Raw genomic sequence first — 10,684 nt, forward strand, 5'->3', positions numbered from 1 at the left:
AACCAAAAGAAGGTGTGTATAGATAAAAAAAAAATTAAGGAAGAAGATACATAGAGTATTGAATATGATGTTACCATAAAACAAGTAAAAATCAAAAAAGTGCAATCTGAGGAACACTTTCCAGGGTGTGAGTCCTATGAGTAGGATTCTAAGTAGAACCTTTTAGGATTACTTTAATAGTAGATTTTTAAAAAAATCCAGTTATGAAGTACCATTAGCACACAGAAGTATTATAGTATGTCCTAGACAGCGAAAACTGTTCATGCAACAATTGGATCCATGCAGCCAGCAGTGTGATCTATTATCATATGTATTCCCATATGATGAATCAGGGTAGCACTATAAATTAATGCACAACCCAGATGTGAAGACAAAGGTCAGAAACAAACATACATAGCTGCAATTTGTGTCTTCATACTGGTCGTTTAGAAAAATAATCAGTACAATGTATTTTTGGGCACTTTTTGTCTATTTAATCCAATGTCTTGCAGTAGACAATTACGCCTTAACTGAAGGTGAGAGATTAATTTATATGTGGCATAATGATCCCAAGTTACATCCTGACTGCAGTAGTGACTGGACTGAGAAGGAAGAAGTTGCAATGCTGTGACTGCAACCCAGTTCCACTAAACTGGCAGTGTTTGTGACTTGGTTGCTTTCTTTGGCCTTTACAAGGGCTCCCAGGGGTTCAACATCCCCCTTGCTCCAAACTATTAGTAGCTTGAAGCATAGATAATATGTCTCCTAAGAAAGTCAATAAGGGTTGGCCCAGTACCAACCTCAAAGAGGCCTTCAGTTCACGTTTATTCATTCTCAGAGGAGGATGAAGGTTCAGCCACTAGGAATCAATTGTCTGCATTGGAGGCCAAAAGGAAAGGTCCACAGATCATGGTGCAAAAAGGATGCATGTCGTGAAAATTAATTGGGCGGACGTTATCAGGATGGCACAAGGCTTCATTTACTGTAGAAACTCTCCCTTCAAATGACCAGCCTTGTCAGTTGAATAACTGGGATCATTTCAGATTTTCTCAAATGGGAGTAGAGGACTGTTCTGCTAAAAGTCCATACATTTTAAATGGCCGTAGGTCTTAATTTGTAGTCATTGGTGATTAACGATATTAGATTGGTATGTGGAAAGCTAAACAAACAAGCCAGAAATATGCACAGAAGTAGCTGTTTTGTTGTGTTAAAGTGTCTTCTGAAATGGTGAACCAAATCCGGGAACCCCAATTATAACAACACCCTCCCACCAAAAAATTTGTGTGTTTCATTTTGGTTCTTACCTTGCAGCGGCAGCAGCAGGCAGGCAGGCATTCACTAATCTGATTCCAAAGGGAGAGAGCCCTTACTTTATTCATTAACTCTGTTGGCAGGAAGGGTGAATGCACACAATGTGCATGAGTGCATCTTTTTTCCCTGGTGCTACCCAGGCAATGGCGTTGTTTCCCTGCCAATTGGGACCTTGCAAGGGAAGACCTCTCCCTGCCTATTGGTTTTGGAAACATTGAAGGAGGAATGTGCATTGTTTTTAATGCCGCCATTGCCTTGCTACTGCTTTGCCAGCCAGTTTCTTGCCATAGACTGCACTTGCCAACTCTTACCTTCTTCAGGGTCCATTGTTGTGTGTGCATGCACTGTGACTGAGGAAAAACTTGGTGGATCAGTGGTTTAGAGGGAAGGGGACTAATGGGCAATGACAGTTTGGTGTAGTTGTTAAGAGCGCGGGACTCTAATCTGGAGAGCCGGGTTTGATGCCCCACTCTTCCACTTGAAGCCAGCTGGGCGACCTTGGGCTAGTCACAGGTCTCTGGAGCTCTCTCAGCCTCACCCACCTCACAGGGTGTTTTGTTGTGGGGATAATAGTTGCATACTTGTAAACTGCTCTGAGTGGGCATTAAGTTGTCCTGAAGGGCGATATATAAATCGAATGTTGTTACTATTATTATTATTGGTTAAGGGTGAAAATAACTGCTCCAGAGCCTCATTTCCCCAATCCCCCTTGAAAAGAACAGTGTGTATGTGCACAGCTGCCTAACACTCACCTTAACACCTTTCTCAAGCATTCTTCAGGGTCCATGAACATCAAACTCCATTGTTGTTTGTGCTCAAACTCGGTGGGTTGATGGTCTACAGGGAGGAGTGTTTTATGTGCAATTTTGGTGGTGTTAACTATGAAAACAGCTGCCCCAAAGAGCCTGGAAACCCTCATTGAAAAGAATGGGGCTGAAACTCATAACGAAAAAACTCAAAACAAATGGATTAGATATGAACTGGTAATGATATCCCTGGGGGAAAAACTAATAAAGGTACAGAGTTAGTTTGGAAACCTCAGATCTGAAACTGAAATGGAATTTTTTTCAGTGTGCTCCCCTACTAAACACACAAAATGATATTAAAACGAGTACATCTTTTTTTTTTTAAGAAAAACATGGAGAAGGAAATCAGATAGAATATTAGATAGTTTGGACTTGGACTGGAAAGCAGAAGCTTGACAAGATGAGTCCTGATCGTATAGACTAGTACATTATGCAGTTATGGATCTCTTTGAGATGGAAAAGATTAAAAAAATAACACAAGAACAAACTGAATTTTATTAACTGGCGTACAGAAAGTGTTTCACAAAGATATATTGTATAGGGAAAATATATCCTAGCAGATTGGTCATGCAGTGAATTTCTGTTAAAGACAGTTTTAGTTTAGTTCTAGGGAGTAACAGCAAAATCTTCTCAAATAAGAGTACGCTATGATGAGATCAGGTGGCTGTTCTCTCAGCTAACAACATTACCAAACCCAAGACGAACTCTCCATCATGTGATTCCTGAAGAAATAGTTGCAGGAAATAAATGTAACTTGTACAATGATTCTGTTTTGACAATTTTTAAAAAAATTCTAGTCCCCCAAGCAATGTTAGAATTCTATCATTTTCATATATTTTTGTACAGTATGTTTCACCACACATGTCCTAGTGTTATCCAAATGCAGGTTCTCCTTGCAAGTTGGGAGAATTAGCATGCAAGGAGAGGCAGCAAGAAGTTCCTAAATGCAAGATAGCCATCTATGTATACAAGGATTGCCCCTCTAGAGAATTCTTTCAATAAAGAAGCAGTTGTTCAACCAAAAGTTTTTATTTAAAAATAATAGTTTCTGGGGTGAGGCAAAGAACTGGAAAGTTGTCTCTAGGATGAGACAAAGAAACTGGGAAGGTTTGATTAAGCTTTCCTGGGAATTACTAAAGTTACCAGTGATGACTGATGACCTGCCATGGTTGGATAGGTGCAGGTACCAAAGCCCTGAATAGCCCAGAATGGGAGAGTGGATAAGGGTACGTTAAGGGGATTAATTCAGGAACTCTGGGAAGACCCTATTATCTTAGGATCTTGGCACATCTCCAGGGTGTGGGGGCTGAAAGTTGTTCTTGCCTGGTACCTCACATGCTAGTAATTTTCCAGCTCTCAGATGGTATCTGGCATCCATTTTCTGCCTGGCTAGGCACCGTTTCTGTGTCTAAACACATACAAAGAGGGGCTTATGATATTATCATATTCATAAGCCTTCTTAATATCATGAGGACATCTGATCGCTAATACTAGATATAGCCAACACTGGCCTGCCCAGACATAGATTTGCCAGACACTCAGCAACATCCACAAATTAACCTATCCTATTGTATTCATAGCCTATCACAAGCATAGAACAGAAGAAAATCAAGTGAGAAACACTTGCTGATTTCAAAGAATGACCAATTCAGTTAAACCAGAACTTGCATGAGTGCTGCAAAGTCAGGGATATGACCAAAAGTGTATAAGCCTCCCCTAATTCATTACTTTTGTAGCATAGGAGACACCACAGCACCTCCCCAGTACTGTTTCCTCTTAATTATTTCTAGGAGAAGCAAGACTAGCACAGGGAAGAGTTGCAGGATGGATTGTTCCCATGTAGTCCAAGGACTGCATATTACCTAAGCGGCACAGGAAGGAGCCACACTGAAGTAGCTGCCATACCACAAAAGTAATGTAAAAAGATGTCCAATGCTGCTGGACACAAAGAAATCATTGCCCAGTGATGTCAACTAGCAAAGAAAAAAGCCACCTCTTTTGTGCTGATTCTATTACAGGATGAGGCCAGTATCTTTTCCTTCAAGGGCAGCTTGGAGGGGGAGAATTGCTAGCATAAAAACAGACAGAGGGGAATAAGTCTCTTCTGCCATATCATTCTTCTGCTCTAGATTACAACTGCCATGAATTAATTTGATAAGAGATTGTAACATTCAAGAAAAAAACATATTCTTGACTGTCACTTTTTGGGATTCAAGCAGGCAGGAAGCAGCAGTGTTATCCTGCTGGCGTTTTTATCATTCTGACCTTTGTAATTATAGTTTTAAAAATTGTTTTAATATTTATATAATTATTTAAAAAATATTGCTTGTCACCTTGAGAACTAGGAAATGTTTTAAGTGAAGGAAATACATTCCAAAATTTTATTCCTATGGTGAGTGAAGCATGGGCCAGAGAACTCATTGTCCATTTTAAGAGGCCAAGATACTTTGCTGCAAAAGAGGAAAAGGATCTACTCTGTTTACAACAGCCTGACAACAATCGAAATGAAGGGAGAGCTGAGGAAGACCGTACTATGGAGGTGACAGCGTATGAAGATTTTATCTACCAGGTAAAGCAGATGAACAAAGTTCCTCTGTTTTGAGCAGCCATCTTTTTAAAAAAACTAATGTGCTCTAAATCAACAGGTGCAGAATTTAAATATTTCATATATTTGGGAAGAAATACACATCGTCATCATCAAATAAAACAGGAAATATTAAGTAGTTTAATACTTGTATTTATAGCAACTGGTGCATAAAAATACCTGAACGATTACATTTATTAAGAACCCATACAAACATCATGCTTTCTAAAACATACTAAAATATAATGAACAGTGAAGCTATTAAAACATATTGTTTACACATTAGTAACTGCGTGTAGTTATGGAACATGAACTTAATGAGTGACAAATATCTAAACTGGATAATTTGCTTAGTTAACATCAAAAATCCAATTTATCTCATCAGACTGCTTCTCTAAGATTCAGTAAAGATTCTTACACAGCAAATAAGTTGGTTCCAAATTCTTGTATCTTCAGTCTGGTGTGACACAGAGATAAAGCTAAAATTTGGGCTGTTACTCAGATTCTCTCTGATTTCAATATATTAACTTAGAGGTACATGCAACATAAATAGGAACTGCAGCCTCCAATAAAAATTTGGCTATGTTTACTTATATACAGAGTGCCAAATGTTAATTACATGCTCTTGAAAACACATGTAGCATTTGGATAGAAATGGGAACATTCTGAATATACTTAACAGTTGTAAAATATGCCACAGGACAAAGAAGAATGCTTGCTTATGGTGGTGGTCTTCGCTGTTAACAGAAAGGCTTTCCAGTGTGTACATTTTTAGCACACTCTCTCCCCAAATTTACTCCCTTCATAAAAGCTTCACTGAAGTCATCTAGTCCTATCAAAGTAGCAAGTGGAGCAAAGAATCCATACAATCCTCCTAAGAACATGCTTATGGGCCATCCAATGAAGAACAGTATGATCAGCCAAAATATCCCCCACACAATACAGGTGGCATTCATTCTGAAAATATTAATATAAGTACATGAGTTAATTCAAAGAGCTCCAGTAAAACATTTTCTTTATTTATGTCCATGACTATTTAAATGGTATTTTTTTATTTTACCATTCTAACAAAAATACACAGAAGCACAGAGGAATATTTTCACAGATAAAATTCAGTGTGAAAATGTAGAACTGGAATTTTAAAAATGGCATTGTATAATAAAGAAATCTATTGTACAGGCCCACACTATCAAGGCATCCAGTAAACAACTGTACTAACAAAACCATTTATCTGATGTCGCAAAGGCTGCCTCTCACATTATTTTTTTTTAAGGACACTTACAGGATACATTCTTGGATCACTCAATTTGTTCTACAAAAGAGGCAGCTCAGAAAAATCAAGCAATCTGATTTTAGAACACATAACATGTTTGTGGTAGAGCCAGAAACTGAAGCAACCTCTCCTCAAACCTAGTTAACTATATTATTCTATATTAAACTAGAACTTTAAAAATGAAATGCTTATCTCATTCATCCCCACAACCTTATCAAGTCAGTTCATCCTTGTAATGTTTCCCTCCCATACCCCCAGCCAATTTCTCTCACTGACACACAGCCCCAGGTGGGAGACTGAGGTAGGAAACTTTTCTATTTCCCTCAACCCCGCTTCTTAGGTGGGGTGCTGGAGTTTCCCATTGGTGGTTTGCCAACTACTCCTGGATATTTGCTCCCATGCTGGGGACCTCCTCTTGTATCTCAACAACTGCCCAGAGGTACAGTTGCCTACATAGGGTTGCCAACCTCTAGGTAGGTCTTGGAGATCTCCCAGAATTACCATTAATCTCCAGATTACAGAGATCAGTTCTCCTGGAGGAAATGGTTGCTTTGGAGGGTGCATTCTGTGGTACCATACCCCACTGAGTTCCCTCCAGTCCCCAAACCCTGACCTCCTCCAGCTCCAGCCCCAAATCTCTGGGAATTTCCCAACATTGAGTTGGTGACTTTATGTCCAAGAGTTCTCTTGGTAGTGTTGGCTAGCTGTCAAAAACATGTAGGTGTAAATCAAGGCAATGTGTGTTAGCTAAAACAACTTTATTACTACAAAGGCACAACTCTAGAGTAAATACAGTACAACACTAGGATGTAGGTTAAAGTAATAAAAGGCAAGGAAAAAAGTTTATTAAGCTAAATGTAGTCTCAGGTGGGTAGCCATGTTGGTTCGCAGTAGAAGAACAAGAATTGGGTCCAGTAGCAATTTAAAGGCCAACTAGATTTCCAGGGTATGAGCTTTCGAGAGTCAGAGCTCCCTTTGTGACGTTCATACCCTGGAAATCTAGTTGGCCTTTAAATTGCTACTGGACTCAAATCTTGCTAAGCTAAATGAAGACTTACAATTTAGTACATTTGCTCCCCATAGGCTGAAGAAAGCAAGCCAGTATCTGTATGGCACAGCTGCTGGTCCTTCTGTATATCCCCCCTCCTCTTGGTTATACACACCCAGGATCACGTACTCGTGCACACACACATGCACGCACGCACACACACAAAAAGAAGTAGCTCCTATTCAGGCTTTCACCCACATGTGACAAAGGGACATTATCCAAGGAGGTCTTGGGGTTCTGAAACCCTAAAGCCAGCCAGATTCCTCTACCCAGTAGAGAGGCATTATCGAATCAAAGGGATGTTTTTGTTTTCCCAGTAGGCTGTAAACAGAATTCATCCAGGTGGAATGGCCATTTCTCAGAATGTGTGGCTCCACTAGGCTGTTCCATCACCAAAAATTGTCAAGCACTATTTGCCCATCTGCTCCACCTACTCATATCCATGACAATCCTGAACCAACCAGCAAGTGATTCTGAGATCTTAATTCAAGATTACATTTTACATGTGCACAGTTATGGGTATCATATGTGTACCTGTATGCCTGGTTATACTAGATTCACTGCTGCCAAGAGGGGAAAGTCCTGCCCTGTTACTGGGTTCTCTTTTCACTCCCTCCCACTCATAACCTCTACCATGCCAGGCTTTATTGGGCCGGGAAGGTGAGGTCGGTGAGAGAGGGAGAAAACAACAGACAGCACACAAGCTGTTTTTCCAAGGCTGCCTCGTAGCATAGCAGTGGGGGGAGGGGAGCACAGAGACCTCCTCTGTCGTATATCTATTTCACAAAGTGGGCTTTGACCCACAAAAACTCAGAGGTAAAGTTCATAACAAAAAAGAAAAGATAATGTGTTCACTGCTGAAGTTTGGCTGCTAACTGCAACTAGGGCAGTGGGTCCAGATACACTTACAAATATGTGTACCAGTACATGTGTAAAATGCAACATCTGATTAAACCCTAAAACTAATTTTACACATGCTACTCACAATGCTTTTTAGTGCTTTGCCTGCAGTTGGTATGCACATATGAAAACAGAAAAGCAATTTAGATGTGCAGTTCTCAGATTTCCAAACGTGAAAAACAGAAAGGCAGGTTTAAATGCACTTCTGGGTTTCTGAAATGTTTGGTGGCCATGCAGGAAGGATGATTTACAATCACATTGCATCTTTCCTAAAGTTAATGACAAATGTGTGATTTTGGCCTAAGAATTCCAAAAGCAGCTTGTTTAGTGGTGAAGGTAAGCTATAGGGCTCTTAAAAAATAAAAACACTGCTGAACACAAACAGTTGTGTGATTATGTGGGGTTTTGTTTTGGGTATTTAATCTTATTGGTATAATGAGGCATTGTTTTATATTTCCCTAGCTTAGTTTTGAATATAAAGAGCAGAATAAAAACATCATTTTCACTATAAAGAAATCATGAAAGCATTCAGAAACACACGCATTAAAAAAAATACCTTATCCTATAATTCAATGTAATCACCTGTTTCCACAACAGCCCAGCAAACACATTCCACGTGATGCAGCTCTGGTGTCTATTAACAGAATCAAGATACAATAATTTCAGCTATAGAACAAAAACATCTGTAAATCCAGGATTGGACCCAGCCACCTTTCTCACTCAATCTTACTCAGTTCCTCTCCATACCACAGTCTCCATCCCACAAGGTTTTTATATATGCAGGGGGAAGACCCATGATTCTCAGCATAGCCTTTTCGGCGGGGTGATTAAAGAGGATGCCTCTTTGCTTTTTCATCAGCAGAAAGGCTGGGTGGATCCAACCCCTAGAATATAATACTCAGTCCTGTCAAATTTCTGGCATACAATGTAACTGGCAGTAGGTTAAATAGCAATAATAAAAGAATAACATTATAATCACAGTATAAAAGAAATATGTATAATAAAGATGATCAAAAATTAAACAGAAATCCATATTCTGATGATTCTATAGATTCTAGAAAGTTTCACTAATATACCATGGTTGTCTCCTTCTAAACAACTGGGAGGGGGGGATGAAAAGGCCACAGTGACACCTCCTCCCCCCCCAAAAAACTTGAAAATTTTAGGATTATAGGTAGAGTTCTTAAAGATTAATCATGCTGTGAAAAACATCACAGATAAGATCATTTTAAAAACATAACAAAATTTAGAAATGTTTATTGAACAAGTGCATGAATGGAGACAGATTCCAGTGGTAAATATAAGAAACCTTTTATTCACAAACTTTTGTTCTTCATTACGCAAACCAAGTATTTAAAAAAAAGATGTTATTTGTATAAAATTGTATAATTTGCATCACATTATGGCAAAACAATTTAGTTTCTTGTGGAGATATGGAATACAGTTCACTAATTTTCAGTATGTAAGTGTTCTTTGGTATAAATCTGTTATTTACAAATTCTGATGTCATCCTGAAAATGTATAGATGTTTTGGATATACAATAGTTACACTTAGCATTTGTATAGCACTCTTCGAGTGTCCAGCATTTAACATACATTGTCCTGTTGTAGTTCTTAAAGTAACCTGGTAAGGAGCCAGTTTGGTGTAGTGGTTAAGAGTGTGGGACTCTAATCTGGAGAATTGGGTTTGATTCCCCACTCCTCCACTTGAAGCCAGCTGCGTGACCTTGGGCCAGTCACAGCTTTCTGGAGCGCTCTCAGCCCCACCCACCTCACAGGGTGTTTTGTTGTGGGGATAATAATGACATACTTTGTAAACCATTCTGAGTGGGTGTTAAGTCGTCCTGAAGGGCAGTATATAAATCGAATGTTATTATGTTATTATTATTATAAGGTAGGTCACTTATTATTCCTTTGTTGTAGTTGGAGGGCTAAGACTAATAAAGATTAGTTTCCCTAAAGTCATGTAGTAAGCTCATGGCAAAGCTGAGACAACCATGCAGCTTAGTTTTATAGCCATTATGTGACTCCAGCTTTTCATACATATGTTGAATGATACAATTAAAACTGCCTAATAATATAGGAAAGAAAATATTCTGCTTAATTCTTAACTGCAAGAAAACAGATCAGTTAAAAGCTTACCTTTGTGGTGAATGTGGTGGTAAAAAGCCTTTTAAAAGATCTAACTTGTTTTTCCAAGCATTCACTGAAAAATAACAAGCAAGCGAAATACTACCAGAAGTCTCTTACAAACACGCCTTTGTTTCTCCTCATGCAAGTCAGCTGATCTAAGAAAAATGCACCAGAAAAGCAACTACATGCATAGGAAAATGAGGTCATAAATTAAGACAGATAGACTGGATTCATTAAGCATAAGAAGTTTCAATCTACCATCTATGGTTTTAAGACACAATATCAAAAACAAGTTCGCAAAAAATAAGTGTACAACAAGCCAAAGTTATGATATACACTATTATCTTGTTCTGATTTGGTCCTGTAGGCAAGTGAAATAATTCATGTTCTCTTCCAAGCATACATATTTGGTTTCCTCTGATCTTCTTATCAGCTTGGCTTTATAACTCATGATTACAACCTTTACTCCCAAACTTGTTATCTATCCTACATTTCCAGCACATTCACTGAATCCAGCAAGCCAACTTTTCTATTAAGTTGTTTACTGCTGCTTTGAAAATAGCATTGTGTTTAATTAACACTTTTAAAATATTTAAAATAGTAATTCCCAGTTCTTCATATAAATATGTAAGGATCACAGATATTAAGCC

At 38.7% G+C, this 10,684-nt stretch overlaps 1 long non-coding RNA gene across 1 annotated transcript; it reads right to left on the reverse strand.

Annotated features, from left to right (window-relative positions):
* Positions 1-4,858: 4,858 nt before the first annotated feature.
* LOC129324959 (uncharacterized) lies at positions 4,859-10,131 on the reverse strand. Its single transcript, XR_008596568.1, has 3 exons — positions 10,044-10,131; positions 8,484-8,535; positions 4,859-5,637 (listed from the first exon to the last, which is right to left on the reverse strand). It is a non-coding gene; the product is annotated as an uncharacterized LOC129324959 (long non-coding RNA).
* Positions 10,132-10,684: the final 553 nt, after the last annotated feature.

Source organism: Eublepharis macularius, chromosome 2 (assembly GCF_028583425.1).
Source record: "Eublepharis macularius isolate TG4126 chromosome 2, MPM_Emac_v1.0, whole genome shotgun sequence".
Lineage (NCBI taxonomy): Eukaryota > Metazoa > Chordata > Lepidosauria > Squamata > Eublepharidae > Eublepharis > Eublepharis macularius.